The sequence below is a fragment of the Leptodactylus fuscus genome, chromosome 6, assembly GCF_031893055.1.
Source record: "Leptodactylus fuscus isolate aLepFus1 chromosome 6, aLepFus1.hap2, whole genome shotgun sequence".
Lineage (NCBI taxonomy): Eukaryota > Metazoa > Chordata > Amphibia > Anura > Leptodactylidae > Leptodactylus > Leptodactylus fuscus.
Genome location: NC_134270.1, coordinates 101,865,729 through 101,885,866, shown reverse-complemented (window position 1 = coordinate 101,885,866; position 20,138 = coordinate 101,865,729). Strand labels below are relative to the sequence as shown.

Genomic DNA, 20,138 nt, shown 5'->3' with positions numbered 1-20,138 from the left:
TGAATTTACCTCCTAAACATCTTGGTAGGAAGTCTATTAAATTGTTCTTATGTCTGTGCAAAGCGGCCAAGATCCTTTATAGCATTACACTGGAAATGTGTTTACCCTCTGTGAGGGCTTTCACCTTAACAAGCTGCTTGGCACATCTGCGATCACCCTTCTTAACTCCCACTCACGCCCCATGAATGCCTGGATTCATAGGATAATATGAAACAAGCTTTATAAATGTTATATGCAGCATATAAGAGTATATAACAGAGTATACAGCAGATGATCATCAAGCAAATACAGGTAAAAGTACAATACAATAGAGAAAATAAAATGGGAATGTGCTTTTTAGTGCATTGTATTCTTTGTCTTTTTTTTTATTATTCTAATTTGCATACCTTTCAGTCATTCACACACATATTAGAGTAAAGGGATAGGTTGAAGCTTATTCACTATATATCTTGTGAGAAGGAGACAGGCAGAGTGCTGAAGTCCAGATATATCAGCCCCAGGTTTCTGACATATGTGTTATCCAGGGCAGATCTGGAGTAGGCCTCAGCCCAGGTGTAGATCCTTGGCTCATTACTAGGCCAGAAAAGGCTGCAGCTCCTGCATTGCAGGGCAGTTCCATGAGGTGAAAAGAGGTGTGTGGGTCTATCCGGTAACCCTGAGTCTTGTGAGACTATATTGCTCCTGTTTTGTTCGTGTGGCTGGAAGTAAGCCACATATATAGTTAGGTTATCAGTTTTGTTTAGCTAGTGGCTCGGACAAGCAGGTATTTATTTTATTCTTGCATGTAGTTAAAGCTCTATTTTGTTTTGTTCATTTTGTGCCTGAAGTCAAGGTTTATTTATTTTTCTGGGGTTTTTTTCTAAATAAACCAGTTTGCTGCACGTTCTGCGTCCCTGTTTGGGTCTGGCTTCTACCAAGTCAATATATATATATTTAATTGTATCCCTGCACCATACAAATACATTTGTTCTATTTTGTTTACCATAATGGATCATATATATTCAAGACTGCCCAGTAAGACCCTGCACATATTTCAACTTTTCATGAAATCTCAGGTAACCTTTAATTTGCCATTTTGAAGAATAAGATTCTGATTGCCATCTGAATGGAGAAATTGTTGTTAACCCTGCTCAGAGTGATATATTCAGTGCAGACCTTCTCCTCCTGCCACAAGTTGTGATAAACAGTTTCTTTGAGTTACTCAATAGTTGTGAGGTATCGGCATCAGATACACGTGAATCCTTCTCCTTTTCTCAGATAATGAAACTTTTGTTTTTTACTTTCTTTAACCACTTCAGTACCGGGCCAATTTGTGGTCCAGGACCAGACACATTTTAGGTTTATTTTGTATGTGCGGTTTTGAGGTCTGTAACATTTTTCCCGTATGTCTCAGTCAACTAATTTTTGCGCTTTTTTTCGGGGACAAATAGGGCTTTATTTTTATGTTGTTTTTATTTTCGAATGTGTTTTAATAAAGTGTCACTGAAAAACTTTATAAAATAGTTTTTCCTCTCCGTTACGGTAATTTTTATTTTGTATGGTGTCATCGGGGATGGGGCTATAACCTTTAATAACGGCGTTTTATTAGCGTATTATTTTTTTAATTATTTTATTTACATTTTTTAAAAACTTTTTTATTATATTTTTATTTTTTTCAGATTGTGTCCCCATAAGGTGATAAGAGACCTTTGGGGACATTTCATCACTTTTTTTTGTATTGGAGGCTGATTTCCCCTGCAACTGAGGCTGGTACATATAGCCTCAGTTGCAGGAGGAATCCAGCCTCCTGCACGCTGTATACACAGTATACAGAGCTGATCTGGGTCCTGTAGGACCCAGCAGCTCTTGCAAGACGCTGCTCCTGGCAGATCATGTGACCGCCGGGTCAGAGGGCGGCCACATCATGGCGGCGCCCATAGCCGTGTATACAGCACTCATTGTACGCTGTATACACAGTGATCGAGATGGCAGGGAAGGGAATAAACCTTCCCTGCCATCTCTCTGGGAGCTCTGGTTGAAGTTACAGCATCTCCGTGCAGCTGCTGTGTTCTGACTGGATGTACCGGTACGTCCTGTCAGAACAAGGCAACCACTTCCCGGACGTATATAGTCTATGGGCGGTCCGGAAGTAGTTAAAGGATTTTTCTGAGCTAAATATCTGATAGATCTATAAATCTATACACTTTATAGTGGCCGTGCAGACATCAATAAGAGCTGAAATGCATTAACAGTATCTGCCACACGAACAGCTGTTTGCCATCGCCCCCCCATCAGATATTTATGGTCTATACTAGAGAATCACCATTAAAAAAATTTTCTGGAAAACACCTATAAGCAAAAACAAGAAAATTAAGATTAAACCTTAGAGCTTCTCATAATCTCATTCAAATCCTATTAATATTATAAATGTGAAAGTTTGTGAGTTTGTGGGTTTGTGTGTTTGGATGTTTGCATGTTCGGATGTTTGTTCCTCAATCACGGAAAAACCGCTCCACCGATTTGGCTGAAATTTTCCACAAACATAGTTAATACACCCGATTAAACAATAGGCTACTTTTCGTCACAACAGCGCACATGCTTTTGTGCCAGGACCCCCACAAAACCCAAACTCACACCACCATCTCTGCAATCTCACACACTTTGGACCATAGCAAGCCACAAAATTCACATTCCCCTCTACAGCTTAGCCCCTAACCCCACACAATCACATATACATATACTTTACCACTTTGCCCCTCACCTTAACGATACTCCAGGAGTCTCTCTTTAACGCTCCGGAGCAGCCATGTTTGCCGACCCCCACCGCTGTGACAATCCGCGACACCGCCCACCCATGTCAATACCCCTAGGGGGTCTAATAAATGCAAAAAAAAAAGTTTAAAAAAAGTAAAAAAAAATATTTAAAAAAAAAAAAAAAAGGATTAAAAATTCAAATCACCCCCCTTTCCCTAGAACACATATAAAAGTAGTTAAAAACTGTGAAAAACATACATGTTAGGTATCCTCGTGTCCGAAATCGCCCGCTCTACAAAGCTATACAAATATTTTTCCTGTTCGGTAAACGCCGTAACGGGAAAAATGGTCAAAAGTGCCAAACCGCCAGTTTTGATTCTGATAAAAATTTGAATAAAAAGTGATCAAAGCAATAACATTTCCCGAAAATGGTAGAACTACAAAGTACACCCGGTCCCGCAAAAAAAGCCGCCCTATACATCCTCGTACACGCACGTATAAAAAAGTTACGGCTGTCAGAATATGATGACTTTTCCAAAAATAATTTTTTAACACAGTTTTGGATTTTTTTTAAGGGGTCAAAATGTAAATAAAACCATATAAATTTGGTATCCCCGGAATCGTAACGAAACACAGAGTACAGGGGACATGTCGTTTTGGTTGCACAGTGAACGCCGTAAAACCAAAGCCCGTAAGAAAGTCGCAGAAATGCATTTTTTCTTCAAATCCACCCCATTCTGAATTTTTTCCCTGCTTCCCAGTACATTATATAGAATAAATAATGGTGGCATCATGAAGAAAAATTTGTCCCAGGAGAAATTAAGATCTCATATGGCTCTGGGAGTGGAGAAATAAAAAAGTTATGGGGTTTAGAAGGAGGGGAGTCAAAAAAGAAAATCAAAAAATGCCATCGGCGGGAAAGGGTTAACTTCAAATACTTCTGTCCCAAAGTCACTATGTAAAGTTTCTCACAACACCGTATATATAGCAGCTCAAATACAAATTAACTTCAACACAAAAGTCTCACGTATTCTCTGAATTACAGCAAAAACAAGATACAAAGTTACATGTCCTATCCCATACCTTATACACAGTACAAAAACCTTACCCACACCTGTATACACCCACTTCTACAATCACCGCAGACGAAGTCGCGGGTACCAGCTAGTATGAAATAACAGAGAGCCCGGTGGATGTGGGAGCATTCTCCTGGGCCCAGGAGATTTATCCACTCTTTCAGGAGGTCATCCCTGTTTTCAGGAGCTTCCCAGACAGGAGAATTGGTAAATATTAGAGATGAGCGAACACTAAAATGTTCGAGGTTCGAAATTCGATTCGAACAGCCGCTCACTGTTCGAGTGTTCGAATGGGTTTCGAACCCCATTATAGTCTATGGGGAACATAAACTCGTTAAGGGGGAAACCCAAATTCGTGTCTGGAGGGTCACCAAGTCCACTATGACACCCCAGGAAATGATACCAACACCCTGGAATGACACTGGGACAGCAGGGGAAGCATGTCTGGGGGCATAAAAGTCACTTTATTTCATGGAAATCCCTGTCAGTTTGCGATTTTCGCAAGCTAACTTTTCCCCATAGAAATGCATTGGCCAGTGCTGATTGGCCAGAGTACGGAACTCGACCAATCAGCGCTGGCTCTGCTGGAGGAGGCGGAGTCTAAGATAGCTCCACACCAGTCTCCATTCAGGTCCGACCTTAGACTCCGCCTCCTCCGGCAGAGCCAGCGCTGATTGGCCGAAGGCTGGCCAATGCATTCCTATGCGAATGCAGACTTAGCAGTGCTGAGTCAGTTTTGCTCAACTACACATCTGATGCACACTCGGCACTGCTACATCAGATGTAGCAATCTGATGTAGCAGAGCCGAGGGTGCACTAGAACCCCTGTGCAAACTCAGTTCACGCTAATAGAATGCATTGGCCAGCGCTGATTGGCCAATGCATTCTATTAGCCCGATGAAGTAGAGCTGAATGTGTGTGCTAAGCACACACATTCAGCACTGCTTCATCAAGCCAATACAATGCATTAGCCAGTGCTGATTGGCCAGAGTACGGAATTCGGCCAATCAGCGCTGGCCAATGCATTCTATTAGCCCGATGAAGTAGAGCTGAATGTGTGTGCTAAGCACACACATTCAGCACTGCTTCATCAAGCCAATACAATGCATTAGCCAGTGCTGATTGGCCAGAGTACGGAATTCGGCCAATCAGCGCTGGCTCTGCTGGAGGAGGCGGAGTCTAAGGTCGGACCTGAATGGAGACTGGTGTGGAGCGATCTTAGACTCCGCCTCCTCCAGCAGAGCCAGCGCTGATTGGCCGAATTCCGTACTCTGGCCAATCAGCACTGGCTAATGCATTGTATTGGCGTGATGAAGCAGTGCTGAATGTGTGTGCTTAGCACACACATTCAGCTCTACTTCATCGGGCTAATAGAATGCATTGGCCAGCGCTGATTGGCCGAATTCCGTACTCTGGCCAATCAGTGCTGGCCAATGCATTCTATTAGCTTGATGAAGCAGAGTGTGCACAAGGGTTCAAGCGCACCCTCGGCTCTGATGTAGCAGAGCCGAGGCTGCACAAGGGTTCAAGCGCACCCTCGGCTCTGATGTAGGAGAGCCGAGGGTGCGCTTGAACCCTTGTGCACACTCTGCTTCATCAAGCTAATAGAATGCATTGGCCAGCGCTGATTGGCCAATGTATTCTATTAGCCTGATGAAGTAGAGCTGAATGTGTGTGCTAAGCACACACATTCAGCTCTACTTCATCGGGCTAATAGAATGCATTGGCCAGCGCTGATTGGCCAGAGTACGGAACTCGACCAATCAGCGCTGGCTCTGCTGGAGGAGGCGGAGTCTAAGATCGCTCCACACCAGTCTCCATTCAGGTCCGACCTTAGACTCCGCCTCCTCCAGCAGAGCCAGCGCTGATTGGCCGAATTCCGTACTCTGGCCAATCAGCACTGGCTAATGCATTGTATTGGCGTGATGAAGCAGTGCTGAATGTGTGTGCTTAGCACACACATTCAGCTCTACTTCATCGGGCTAATAGAATGCATTGGCCAATCAGCGCTGGCCAATGCATTCTATTAGCGTGAACTGAGTTTGCACAGGGGTTCTAGTGCACCCTCGGCTCTGCTACATCAGATTGCTACATCTGATGTAGCAGTGCCGAGTGTGCATCAGATGTGTAGTTGAGCAAAACTGACTCAGCACTGCTAAGTCTCTGCATTCGCATAGGAATGCATTGGCCAGCCTTCGGCCAATCAGCGCTGGCTCTGCCGGAGGAGGCGGAGTCTAAGGTCGGACCTGAATGGAGACTGGTGTGGAGCGATCTTAGACTCCGCCTCCTCCAGCAGAGCCAGCGCTGATTGGTCGAGTTCCGTACTCTGGCCAATCAGCGCTGGCCAATGCATTCTATTAGCCCGATGAAGTAGAGCTGAATGTGTGTGCTTAGCACACACATTCAGCTCTACTTCATCAGGCTAATAGAATACATTGGCCAATCAGCGCTGGCCAATGCATTCTATTAGCTTGATGAAGCAGAGTGTGCACAAGGGTTCAAGCGCACCCTCGGCTCTGATGTAGCAGAGCTGAGGGTGCACAAGGGTTCAAGTGCACCCTCGGCTCTCCTACATCAGAGCCGAGGGTGCGCTTGAACCCTTGTGCAGCCTCGGCTCTGCTACATCAGAGCCGAGGGTGCGCTTGAACCCTTGTGCACACTCTGCTTCATCAAGCTAATAGAATGCATTGGCCAGCACTGATTGGCCAGAGTACGGAATTCGGCCAATCAGCGCTGGCCAATGCATCCCTATGGGAAAAAGTTTATCTCACAAAAATCACAATTACACACCCGATAGAGCCCCAAAAAGTTATTTTTAATAACATTCCCCCCTAAATAAAGGTTATCCCTAGCTATCCCTGCCTGTACAGCTATCCCTGTCTCATAGTCACAAAGTTCACATTCTCATATGACCCGGATTTGAAATCCACTATTCGTCTAAAATGGAGGTCACCTGATTTCGGCAGCCAATGACTTTTTCCAATTTTTTTCAATGCCCCCAGTGTCGTAGTTCCTGTCCCACCTCCCCTGCGCTGTTATTGGTGCAAAAAAGGCGCCAGGGAAGGTGGGAGGGGAATCGAATTTTGGCGCACTTTACCACGTGGTGTTCGATTCGATTCGAACATGGCGAACACCCTGATATCCGATCGAACATGTGTTCGATAGAACACTGTTCGCTCATCTCTAGTAAATATCACCAAGGTCCTGACTACTATCCAGTCTGACAGTATGTCTCATAAGTGCCTAACACATTCATTTTGAGGACAGTTTCCACATAGTACCGTATTTTTCGGACTATAAGACGCACCTAGGTTTCAGAGGAGGAAAATAGGGAAAAAAATTTTGAAGCAAAAAAAAAGGTAAAATCCTATTAATATTATAAATGTGAAAGTTTGTGAGTTTGTCTGTTCGGATGTTTGTTCCTCAATCACGCAAAACCCGCTCGACCGATTTGGCTGAAAGTTTCCACAAACATAGTTAATACACTCGATTGCGCAATAGGCTACTTTTCGTCACAATAGCGCACATACGTTTGTGCCAGGAACCCCACAAAACCCAAACTCACACCACCATCTCTGCAATCTCACACACTTTGGACCATAGCAAGCCACAAAATTCCTATTGCCCTCTACAGCCTAGCCCCTAACCCCACACAATCACATATACATATACTTTACCACTTTGCCCCTCACCTTAACGATACTCCAGGAGGCGCTCTATAACGCTCTGGAGCAGCCATGTTTGCCGACCCCCACCGCTCTGACAATCCGCGACACCGCCCACCCATGTCAATACCCCTAGGCGGTCTAATAAATGCAAAAAAAAAAAGTTTAAAAAAAAGGAACAAAAATTTAAAACCAATAAAAAGGATTAAAAATTCAAATCACCCCCCTTTCCCTAGAACACATATAAAAGTAGTTAAAAACTGTGAAACACATACAAGTTAGGTATCCCCGCGTCCGAAATTGACCGCTCTACAAAGCTATACAAATATTTTTCCTGTTCGGTAAACGCCGTAGCGGGAAAAATGGTCAAAAGTGCAAAACCGCCGTTTTTTCACTGTTTTGATTCTGATAAAAATTTGAATAAAAAGTGATCAAAGCAATAACATTTCCCGAAAATGGTAGAACTACAAAATACACCCGGTCCCACAAAAAAAGACGCCCTATGCATCCCCGTACACGGACGTATAAAAAAGTTACGGCTGTCGGAATATGACGACTTTTCAAAAAAAAATTTTTAACATAGTTTTGGATTTTTTTAAGGGGTCAAAATGTAAATAAAACCATATAAATTTGGTATCCCCGGAATCGTAACGAAACACAGAATACAGGGGACATGTCATTTTGGTTGCACAGTGAACGCCGTAAAACCAAAGTCCGTAAGAAAGTCGCTGAAATGCATTTTTTCTTCAAATCCACCACATTCTGAATTTTTTCCCTGCTTCCCAGTACATTATATAGAATAAATAATGGTGGCATCTTGAAGAAAAATTTGTCCCAGAAAAATTAAGACCTCATATGACTCTGGGAGCGGAGAAATAAAAAAGTTATGGGGTTTAGAAGGAGGGGAGTCAAAAACGAAAAACGAAAATCAAAAAATGCCATCGGCGGGAAAGGGTTAACTTCAAATACTTCTGTCCCAAAGTCACTATGTAAAGTTTCTCACAACACCGTATATATAGCAGCTCAAATACAAATTAACTTCAACACAAAAGTCTCACGTATTCTCTGAATTACAGCTAAAACAAGATACAAACTTACATTTCATATCCCTTACCTTATACACAGTACGAAAACCTTACCCACGCCTGTATATACCCACTTCTACAATCACCGCAGACGAAGTCGCGGGTACCAGCTAGTATTTAATATATGGGAGTTGTAGTTTTGCAACAGCTGCAAGGCCACATTGACAGGTGACCCTGCAGCTGTACGGAGATCCATAGAGCATTTTTTTTTTTTTTTGCGGGGTCAGATGTACTTTTTAGTTATACCATTTTGGGGAATGTCTATTGCTTAGATTACCTTTTATTTAAATCAGAGGCAAAACGGTGAAAAAAAAGCACGGTTTGAAAAATATTAGTAGACTGGGCATTTTCGGACACAGGGATTCCTAATGTGTATGTGTTTCACAGTAATTTTCTACTTTTATATGTATTCTAGGGAATGGAGGTGATTTAGAAGTTTTATTCACTTTATTTTTTTTTAAGTTTTTTTTTTTTTTCCCACTATTTTATTGCCCCTTCTCCCTAGGTGGCTTGAACCTGCAATCATTTGATTGCAAGTCCCATAGACGGCAATAGAAGTGTATTGCCATCTATGGGAGATTCCTACATTACTATTACGGCTGTAATATAGCTATGACAGGCCTGGGAGCCTTCAGTTGGCTCCCGGCTGTCACCGGAACAGGTCGGCTTCTGCGACCTCGCCGCGCAGGAGCCAGCCTGCAACTTTAAAGGTATAGGGGTGTATTCTACACATTGGGGGGAAGGGGGGGTTAAGTTTTAATGCACGCAATTAGAATGCATTCTAATTGCGGGCATTAGCTTTGGGCCTCCGTGTATAGCGGAGACCCGGTTGCTATGGCAATCGCTCTGCAGCAGAGCGGCCGCCATTATTCTTACAGACCCGGCATCCCGGCAATAGAATGGCGGATGCCGGGAAGGTTTTAGATGCCGGCACAGGTGCCGGGGCCTGCAGCATTGCCACGCTCCTGTCGCTGCAGGAAGCCAGCAGTGGCAGGAACATGCATGAAAGGGGGTGAGGGAAGGGAAACACAGCCCACAGCTTAGCACTAAAAAATTGAAAACAGGACACACTCACGGTTCCTTGGATGGAAAAGCTGCTTGGATCTCCAGATTTTCTCCGACCTAGGAAAACAACCTCAGAGAGAATATCCAACGTAAAATGAAGGACAATCCAGCAGACTTTTTTTTCCAGATAAAAAATTCTTTTCTTTGTTTTATTGAATAACCATGATTAAAATATGAGTATGTACCAAGGAAAAAAAATTTAGAAATGAAACGTGATGGTTACAGACTGACGCGTTTCAAACTAAACGCTCTTAGTCATAGTCATAGTGGCAGGAACATGGTGATCTCCACATTTGGACTATAAGACGCACGCTCATTTTCCCCCCAGATTTAGGGGAAAAAGAGTACGTCTTATAGTCTGAAAAATACGGTATTTTGTGAAAAATGCCAGTTTCTGTGGGGCTAAGTTCACATCTGCATCGGCTGGAGACCACAGAAAATGCCAGAAATCGGTGGAAAGAAAAGCCTTGCACTGAGGAATTTTCTCTCTGCCAATTTCAGCATAGGAATGGTGGACACCCAGCAGAACCCATTATTAGTCTACAGGGTCCCCTGCTGTCTGTGGGTAACCCGCTGTTTTAGCGGACGAGCGCAGCGCATATGTAAACCTAGCTTGATGGTTTTCCATTCAGCTTTTTGAGCAAAAGCCAAAAGAGGATTCAAAAGGAAGGGGAACTACAGACGAAGAGCTTACATTTCTGCTTCCTGTTGCATCCACTTCTAACTGTGGCTTGAAAACCGGCATCAAAAACTGCACTGGCATTTTTTATTCTGTATTATCAGTTTTTTTATATAGTCTGTATTTTTTTTTTTTTCATTTTCAAACTCATCCAAACTGCAAAAAGGAGAAACAGAACCATATTCATAATCAGAAAACAATATAAATTTGCAAAATGCTAAGGCCCTAAAAACCTGATGCTTTGGATTTCAGGAGCTTGACAGCTGTATTGGCGTGCAGTGCTGTGCACACCAATACTGTTTAATTCTATTACAAAGCAGGAAGCTGAAAAGTCTGCTCTGCCATAAAGGATTTCCAATAGCGCACAGGAAGTCGCAGCACAGGTGGCAAGATTACATCACTGCATCGCGCTACCTGTGCCACTACTACAGTATAAGAATAGTTCTTGGACGGTGAATCCCCAAAATTTTGGGTTCTAGTGAATTTTTCCAATATTTGCAAGGAGCACTGTAGGGGCCAACTACGTGACATTATACTTTGTTCAGGGGCCACTATGTGACATTATACTTTATGGCGAGGTCACTATGTGACATTATACTGCATACAATAATGGACATTATACTGTGTTACAGATTTCACCAAAGGGATAAATGACTTAGGCACCAGGGTGTTAAAGTTGATGATTGTATGGATGAAGTTGCTGATGCCCTTGAGGAGAATAAGTCCCTCCTTGACTAATAAACCCAGCGGTTTGATGCCATGGAACTTAAATTGGAAGACCTGGAAAACAGGTCCAGGAGGGTGAACATCAGGATAGGAGGGAAGTCAGAGACAATCACACTGAAGGACACTGTGTATAATCTGTTCAGGGCACCATTACCTAAAAGTGACCCGACATAACTACAGATGGTTTGTGTACATGGCTCTAAGGCGCTCTAAGTACTCCACTATCCCTAGAGATCTCATTCTAAAGTTGCATTACTCTGAATTAAGAGATCAGTTCCTCTAACCCGTATGATTCCTTCAGTTCAACATTTTGCTGACCTAGCCCCAACCACCTTGGATGGAAGCAGTACTATGCTTCCAATTTTCTTGGATCTTCAGAAGACACAAATCCACTGGAGATTGCATGCTCTATCAATGGTAATAACTGTCATTCATTCCTTGAAAGAAGATCTGGACACCCTCAAGCTAGAAGGAATTGTGGTCAAAGACCTAACTGTACTTGGCAAACTAAACGGAAGCATGCTCCATGCATGCTCAGGTACCCTCAGCCTCTGGGCCATACACGCTCAACCTGACATGTATGTTACTTATATCTTTGTCTGGTTACCCTCAGGTATAGACACTTTTTGCTTATCTACCGTATATTGTTGTTATTTTATCACTTTGGGTAAGCCTACCATATACCCTACTATATTATTTCCCATTTTGACATGTTTTATTTCCTATAGTTCTTGCTTTTTCTATGTCTATTGCACATATGAGAACCCCCCCCCTCCTACTTCCTGGCGCCCTTAGTGGCTGCCTCGATACAGGGCTCCAAGCTGGGAGCAATCTCTATCTTTCCTTTCTCACTCTTTTCCTCTGTATCTTCAAGAATCGTGTAACTAAGCAATCTAGCACTATGAATTAGCAACTATAAATCGAATGGAAGACCCTGTGGAGTGTTTTGTTTCTACTGTAAAGCATGGACAACGACAAGACCTGGTTCAGCTGGTTTCCACATGCGCCTATTACCATCCCCCCAGCTAGGACAGCATGGCTCACCATGCGGCAAGGAGGAGAAACCTACATGGAAATGCGGACTTCTTCCTTCAAGGAGATGATTTTTGGAGTCTATTGCTGGTGTGTGAAGATGCTACAGCTGACTGGTATTTCTTTCTATTACTGTGGACACGTGGGACTCTGTTACAGCCTGGGAACCTACCATCACCCACCTACCCCCAGGAGTTATGGAAGCTTGGCAAGAGAGCAGCACCCTGTCTACCTGGATGGCTTCAGACCTCTCTGGGCAGTAGAAAACAGTGGTAAGAAGAACGGAGGAGGGCTGCGATGAAGGACATTTGGGGCATTTTTTTGTGGTTAATGGACAATAGCGCTGATACAAGATACCAAACTATCAGCTGTGAGCAGGAGATCTCACCACCTACCAAAGGAACTGCCACATGTTATCATGATAGCTGCATATGTCCCCCACCTCTGCAAAAATGTTTTCTGCTTGTTATATCTACATGCTGTGACCCCTCCTCATGTCCTCCAACCACGGTCGGGCTGTATTATTATTAACAAGACTCCACACAGAGAACTACATGATCCTGCCATGTGTCTGTGTTTCTTTCCTTTTTAGTTGCTCTGATTCCTAGGATTTCTCTATCTGCCATGAGCTTGTATGTGTTTTTTTCTCTTGTTATATACTACTGCACCATCCATGAAACTGTATCACTGAAATTTCCCCATTGTGGGACTATTAAAGGATTATCTTATCTTTTATCCCATTGGACAACTAGTTTTTAAAACTGCCACTATCCCTCATATGGCCTTGTTTCAGAAATTGGGCTAGCCTTCAACCCCCTTTATGAGAGGGTAATGCCATGACAACGGACACCATGTTCCTCCTATGGTGTATTGGGGATAATTGCGTAATCCTTTTCCTCTGGTACGTGCTCTACAATATTTGTTCTATTTGAGTTGTTCCCTGTTCTCTGTGTTTTTAATGGTTTAGTTCTCTTTTTATGCACTGCTTCCTTGAATCTCTGTACATGCTGACCTTGTGGTCTCTACAATTTCATAGCCTAACCAGGAGCTACCTCTTTGCAGTAGATATTCAGTCAGCACCATCAGTCTCATCTCTCATGTAAGATTCTCTCCTAGAATGTGAGGGGCTTCAATCCCCTACAAAAACAACATAAGGGTGCATGCACACTACGTAACGCCGGGCGTGTATGAGAGCCGTACACGCCGGCATTACAGCAGACTGCCGAACACTTCCCATTCACTTCAATGGGAGCGCTCGTAACTGCCTGTCACCCATTAACCCCTTCCCACCGTGGGCATTTTTTTAAAATCATTTTTCATTTTTGACTCCCCTCCTTCCAAACCCCATGATTTTTTTTATTTTTTTGCTATATAGTAGGACGTTTGTCAGCAGTCATTCTAAGCTGAATATGCCTACCCTTGTCAGATTGCAGCCGCCAAGCAGCTTCAGGCCTGGCAATTACCAACGTGGGAGACTGGCTGGGAATCCCAGGTGCCGCCAAGGGTATGGCCTTAGCAGCTGCCACCAGAAGGCCTCTTTGGCTCAAGCCATGGAAAGCAGACAATGCCTCTAAGTAAAATAACTGTGGCCTTCCATTCAAATCTGGAAGGCTGTTTGGCAAACAGTTGGATGAAATTATGGAGGGACTGGCAGATAGTAAAGGGAAGTCCCTTCCTCAGTCCTACAGAAGCAGACCCGGAACATCATCTCGTGGTAGAGGTTCCCAGCGCCAGTCTTCATCCAGGCCGCAGTATACTAGAAGATCTGGGTTCCAGTCCAGAGGATCTGGCCATCGTTTCTCCAAGGAGGAACCAAAAAAGTCTTCTTTTTGGCAATTATTGTACCCCTCCTGTGGACAGCTCTCCACCTGTCGGTGATCACCTAAAAAGCTTCCTTCCAGCCTGGCGCCAAAACATCCAGGACCCTTGGGTCCTCCAACTAATTCAACTAATTCTCCTCGCGCCAGATATATTGCAACCCGCTTTTTCCAATCAAAAACAAGCGTGCCTGGAAGGTATGATCCAAGAGTATCTGGACAAAGCGGCTCTGGAACCAGTACCTCTGGACGAGAGAGGCGCAGGTGTGTATTCTCCAGTCTTCCTGGTACCAAAAGCATCAGGGGCTGGAGGATGATAATCGAACTCAGGTACCTGAACCACTTCATCCGCAAGCTGCATTTCCGCATGAAAACTATAAAATCAGTAGTCGCCTTTCTGCAACCTGGTGACGTTCTTGCCACCTTGGATCTTAAAGAGGACCTTTCATCAGATTGGGCACAGGCAGTTCCATATACTGCTGGAAAGCCGACAGTGCTCTGAATTCAGCGCACTGTCAGCTTTCCCGCTTTACAGTCAGAAGGGTGTTTCTGACAGTCCTTCTCCACAGCAGCGCCTATCGTGCTGTACTGTATGAGCGGGGAAGAACGCCCCCTCCCCTCCTGATAATACTCGTTCTGACTGTAAAGCACTACGGTACCGGGACCCATAGCGCTTTACCTGGGGCACAGATCGGGAAAGCTGATAGTGCACTGAATTCAGTGCACTGTCAGCTTTCCAGTAGTATATGGAACTACCTGTGCCCAATCTGATGAAAGGTCCTCTTTTAAAGATTCCGATCTCCATATCCCGATTTTTCCTACCCTCGGGAAATATCTGAGAATAGCCATGCTATTAGAAGGCCGATTATGTCATCTTAAGTTTGTGGCCCTGCCATTCGGCATCACGTCGGCTACTTATGTTTTTACAAAAGTCATAGCACCCATTGCTGCTTATCTCAGGCTTCAAGGGTTATTCATAGTCCCATATCTGGATGATTGGCTATTGAAAGCTCACTCAGAGGAGCTACTAAAAAACCAGCTTCAAGTGACCACCTCCTTCCTCCAGAACTTCGGGTGGATAATCAACTGGGACAAGTCAGGCGTTGTACCATCCACAAGGAAGACCTTCCTAGGGTGTGTCCTAGACTCCATCCAGATGACATTGTCTCTTCCTCCTCAAAGGAAGGAGAAGATCAGATTGGCTGTCAACCATCTCTACCAGAGGTGTCGGGTATCAATCCAAACGACCATGAAAGTCCTTGGTCTCATGTCAGCATCTGCGGATGCAGTATACCTCACTGACCGCACATTCAGTGTCTCCCACTCACACACCACCTCCCCACCACGCCCTCTCTCTGTAGGTGTCCCCCAAGGCTCCGTCCTAGGACCCCTCCTGTTCTCCATCTACACCCTTGGCCTGGGCCAACTCATAGAATCTTATGGTTTAAAATACCATTGCTACTTCGACGACACCCAAATATACATCTCTGGACCAGACATTACCTCTCTACTGTCCAGAGTTCCAGACTGTTTAACTGTTGTAGCCTCCTTCCTCTCTCCCGCTTTCTCAAACTCAACATGGAGAAAACGGAGTTCATCTTCGCCCCACCCTGTATAGACCCTCCACTTGACCCATCTATCAAAGTTAATGGAACCACAATTACCCCTGTCCCACGGGCCCGATGCCTTGGGCTAACCATGGACTACGACCTATCCTTCAAGTCACACGTTCAAACCCTCAACACTTCCTGCCGCCTCCAACTCAAGAACATCCACCGAATCCGCTCCTTTCTCACCCCTGAAACTACTAAGACACTCGTTCAGGCCCTCATAATCTCCCGCCTAGATTACTGTAACACCCTACTCCGTGGACTCCCAGCTAACACCCTCGCCCCCCTCCGGTACACCTTAAACTGCGCTGCTCGCTTAATTCACCTCTCCCCCCGATCTTCTTGAACAAGCAGGGAGGTACCCGGTCCCCCATCTGAGGGAAACAGATCTTATTTTCTCCTGCCTGGGCAGAAAAGAATCTCACACATCTCATGGTGGTTCACATCAAAGGGTCCTTGAACATGCTGGCGGACCAGTTAAGTCAGGGTCTGACTGTGTCAGGCGAGTGGTCTCTGAACAAAGAAATTTTCCATCAAATTACCAAGATGTGGAGAGTTCCAGAGGTTGACCTGATGGCCACCAAGTACAACGCCAAGGTGGAGAAATTTTGTTACCTCTATCTGGAGAACGAACCCTTGCCAGTAGATACCCTGTCGATTCCATGGAGGTTTAGGCTGGCATACATCTTCCCCCCACTTTCCATGACACTGAGAGTATTGATGAAAGTCAGACAGGAGCAGGCGTCAGTAATAGCAATCATACCATTTTGGCCAAAGAGGGCTTGGTTTACCCAACTCATTCAGATGAGTCGAGGGATATATTGGAGGCTTCCCCTGGTCACTCAAGGTGCCAGAGTATACCAAGATCTCAAGAGGTTCAACTTGACAGCCTGGAAGTTGACCGGTCCATACCTGGACTAGAAGAATTATCCTCAGCCGTCCGCAACACCATAGCTCATTCTGGAGCTCCTGCTACCAGCCAGGCTTATCTCAGAATCTTTAATAGCTTCAAATCCTGGTGTGTGAACAAACAAATGTCCCATGACAACCCATCCACACCGTCTCTGTTAGAGTTCTTGCAAGATGGCTTGGATAAGGGCCACACTTAAAGAGGACCTTTCATGGTCCGGGGCACAGGCAGTTCTATATACTGCTGGAAAGCTGACAGTGCGTTTCTGACAGTTAGCCAGGGACGCCCTTCTGACTGTAAAGCGCTACAGTACTGGAACCGATAGCGCTTTACCCGGGGCACAGATCGGGAAAGTCGACAGTGCGCTGAATTCAGCGCACTGTCAGCTTCCCAGCAGTATATAGAACTGCCTGTGCCCAATCTGATGAAAGGTCCTCTTTAAAGTCCATGTGGCCACCTTATCTGCCTGTCTGAACATGCGCCTATCCCAAGATATCTTTATAACCCGGTTTCTCAAGGGTGCAGCCAGGCTAAGGCCTTCCATAAGATCTCTGGTTCCGCAGTGGGACCTTTGTACTGTCTTAGTGGGACTTTGTAGTCGTCCATTTGAACCAATGCAGGAAGTAGACCAGAAGTTTATGTCTGTAAAGATGGCCTTTCTTTTAGCGATTACATCAGCTAAACATGTAGATGAATTACAGGCTCTGACAGCCCATGAGCCTTACACTTTTTTTCCTGATCGTGTCCAATTAAGTTTTTTACCTGGATTTTTGCCCAAAGTCCCTTCCTATGCTAACCTGAATCAGGTTATTTCTTTACCTGTATTTTTTCCTTCTCCCTCCTCTCCTGAGGAGGAGAAATTGCATTCCCTAGAGATAGTGAGATGCTTACGTATTTACCTAGAGCGTACTAGGTAAATTTTAGGAAGGAGGAAAACTTACTAGTCTCCTTTCTAGGGCGATCCAAGGGGTTTAAAGTCTCAAAACCCACATTAGCCAGGTGGATTAAGGAGGCGATAAGATTCTCATTTGTATATCAGGGGCTTACTCCCCCGGATTTTGTCAAAGTCCACTCTACTAGGGCGATGTCTACCTCCTGGGCGGAAAAGCATTCGGTCTTCTTAGAACATATTTGCTCTGCTGCTACCTGGCAGTCTCAATCCACTTTTATTAAGCACTATCGTTTAGACTTTCAAGGGTCAGAGGCTACCGCCTTCGGCCAAACTGTCTGCTGCGATTTGGACGTGGGAGAATCGTTGGTTATGTATGATGACCTGTTTCCCTTAGTCCAAACAGTAGCACAAGACTCCCTTCCTATTATTACTATTATTATTTTACTTTATAACCTCTTACCTTCTTATAGGCGGGGTTAATTGCTGCACTAATTTAATTAAAATTCCACCTGTCCTAAACCGCACACAGGGGCAGGAATATCCCATCTGTTGTGCTGCTGTTTGGACTATGGGAAACAGGTTATCATACATAACTAACGATTCTCAGCAGATAACTTTTGTCTGCTGGGCGTTATTTCAAGTTCTGTCTATTGGGCTGGTTTTTTTTTTTAGGAATGGCAGGTAGGTTGGTAGTGGGACCTGTCATTCCAACCTCCTCCAGTCCACATTTTATTGTTGATCCTGTAGCAACTCAGCTGCTGAGAGTTGTCCTCATCAGTGAGGTCAGCTCCAGCAGCAAGACTTTGGACAGAGCTTGGCTGGAGAGCCAGCAGGAAGGGCACACTGTTGGAGCTGTGTCCTGTACCATTCAATTTGCTATTGAATCTGCTATTATAGGTGAGGTAACCTTATATGTTTAACTAGAGCCTAGCCGGGCACGCATTTATTTTTGTATTGTTTCTTTTGTTGCTGCATTATTTTTGGAGTGAAAATAAAAACTTTTGGACTTAAAGAAACTGGACTTGTGTGTCTATGCCACCCCACCTAGCAACCCCAGACCCTGACACAATGTATAGAGTGTATTTCTGATTAATTTAATGTCATCTTCATAGAAAAAAAAACCTGTGCTTTTCTTTCAAAAATAAGGAAATTTCTAAGTGACCCTAAACTTTTGAACCATAGTGTAAGTATTTAGAAAAACATATACAACAAAACTGAATAAAGAAAAAGAGACGGATTATATGAGCCACACAAGGAGACTTCCCAAATAAAAAAGCTTTGTAAAACCCTACACCCAAAGGTAATGCCACTAAAAAACTGTAAATCTTTGTTTAATGAAATAACTTACATTGGACCAAGTAACAGCTTTACAAATTGGTTCAGAGAAGTACCACCCCTTTCAGTAGGAATCCCGGTTCTTGTCGGTATGCAAATGAGTTCTCTTGCAGCACTGGGGGCGGGCCCCAGTGCTCATACAGTGCTTACAATACTGTGCAAGCCGCCATTTTCTCGTGGCCTGTGATCATGCGCAGTCTGCTCTGCCCGAGGCCTAGAAGTTACAAGCCACCGCCGGAAGAAGAGGACGCTGCTGATGAAGATGGAGGCAGTGCAGGAGAGAGTTCTCTCGCAGCATTGGGGATGCCCCCAGTGCTATTTGAGCGCTGGGGCCTGCCCCCAGTGCTGTGAGAGAACTCATTTGCAAACCAACAGGAACCGAGATTCCTACGGAACGGCGGCGTGGAGAAGACAACAAAAGGTAGGAGAAGAATAGCCTTTCTTAAGGCCATTCCAATGTGTTACTCAGAAAAAAAAAGGTTTGTATGATAGGATCCCTTTAACCCTACGCCAAAACTGTATCAATAAATTTAAATCTTTCCTACATTTCTAAACATGTTAAAGGGGCATTATTTTTTTGAACAAGGATGGACAGTTTGGTAAAAAGGCTGCACTGCAGACCACTTTAAGTCCCTTCTTTGGTTGAAAAAATAAATTATATATATATATATATATATATATATATATATATAAATCAGAATTGAAATCTAAGGCAACTAAGTAATTGCAGTTATGATTTCCAAATTATAACTTACATGTAGGGGCCATCATCCGCACTATCACTGCATGAAACATTTTTGACTTAGAAAAACAAATTGGCGCACTATACACAAAAGGTCACCACCCCTCTTCTGGACTAAAATGTAATGTACTTTTATTTCTCAGAGAGAAATGCAAAATATACTGTAGCCACAATAGGGCTTTTAACAGCAGAATAACTGATAGGACACCACATATGAAGGCTTCCACAGCCAGGGAACAGATTGCCCAGCAAGACCCTGGAGCTAGTTCAACATTGGATGAAAAGCCAGGTAACCTTTAAGGCTAAAGCCCCATGATGCGAAACGCAGTGTTTTTGCTGCAATGAAAAAAATGCTGCATTTTACAGTACCTGCAAAGTAAATATGGTTCTGGCGAATAAAATCCACATATTTCCCCCCTAAAAAAACAGAAAAGCTGCATTTTTGCAAATCACAGCATGTCAATTATATCAGCAAGAATGCTAAGGTTAGAAAATCCAGTGAGAAAAGCTCAGCAAAAACTTTTCTTTTTTTTGTGTGCTGTGTTTCCGCTAAAACAATGGATACCTGTGGACCCTATAGAGTCTATAGTATAGACTATAATAGGTATAGGGTCCACCGGGTGTGCGTCGGTCTAGCATACAAATGGTGGAGAGAACTCCATGCTGGACTATTCTCTCTGACAATCTTCGGCGGTTTCTGTGGCAGAATCATCTGGCGCAGATGTGAACTGGGCCTTAGTGGCTTATGCCCCTGTGGCTGCTGAGGGCACC

General features: G+C 44.2%; 2 protein-coding genes across 2 annotated transcripts in view; one reads left to right on the top strand and one right to left on the bottom strand.

Moving 5' to 3' along the window:
• Nucleotides 1-9,702, bottom strand: part of COMMD7 (COMM domain containing 7) — a 43,212-nt gene extending 33,510 nt beyond the window's left edge. The window contains exon 1 of the mRNA XM_075276881.1: nt 9,635-9,702. The gene's annotated coding sequence lies outside the window, so the exon portion shown is untranslated. The remainder of the gene's footprint in view (nt 1-9,634) is intronic.
• The window catches only part of TM9SF4 (transmembrane 9 superfamily member 4), a 318,186-nt gene that overhangs the window by 238,989 nt on the left and 59,059 nt on the right, over nt 1-20,138 (top strand). The window lies entirely within an intron of this gene.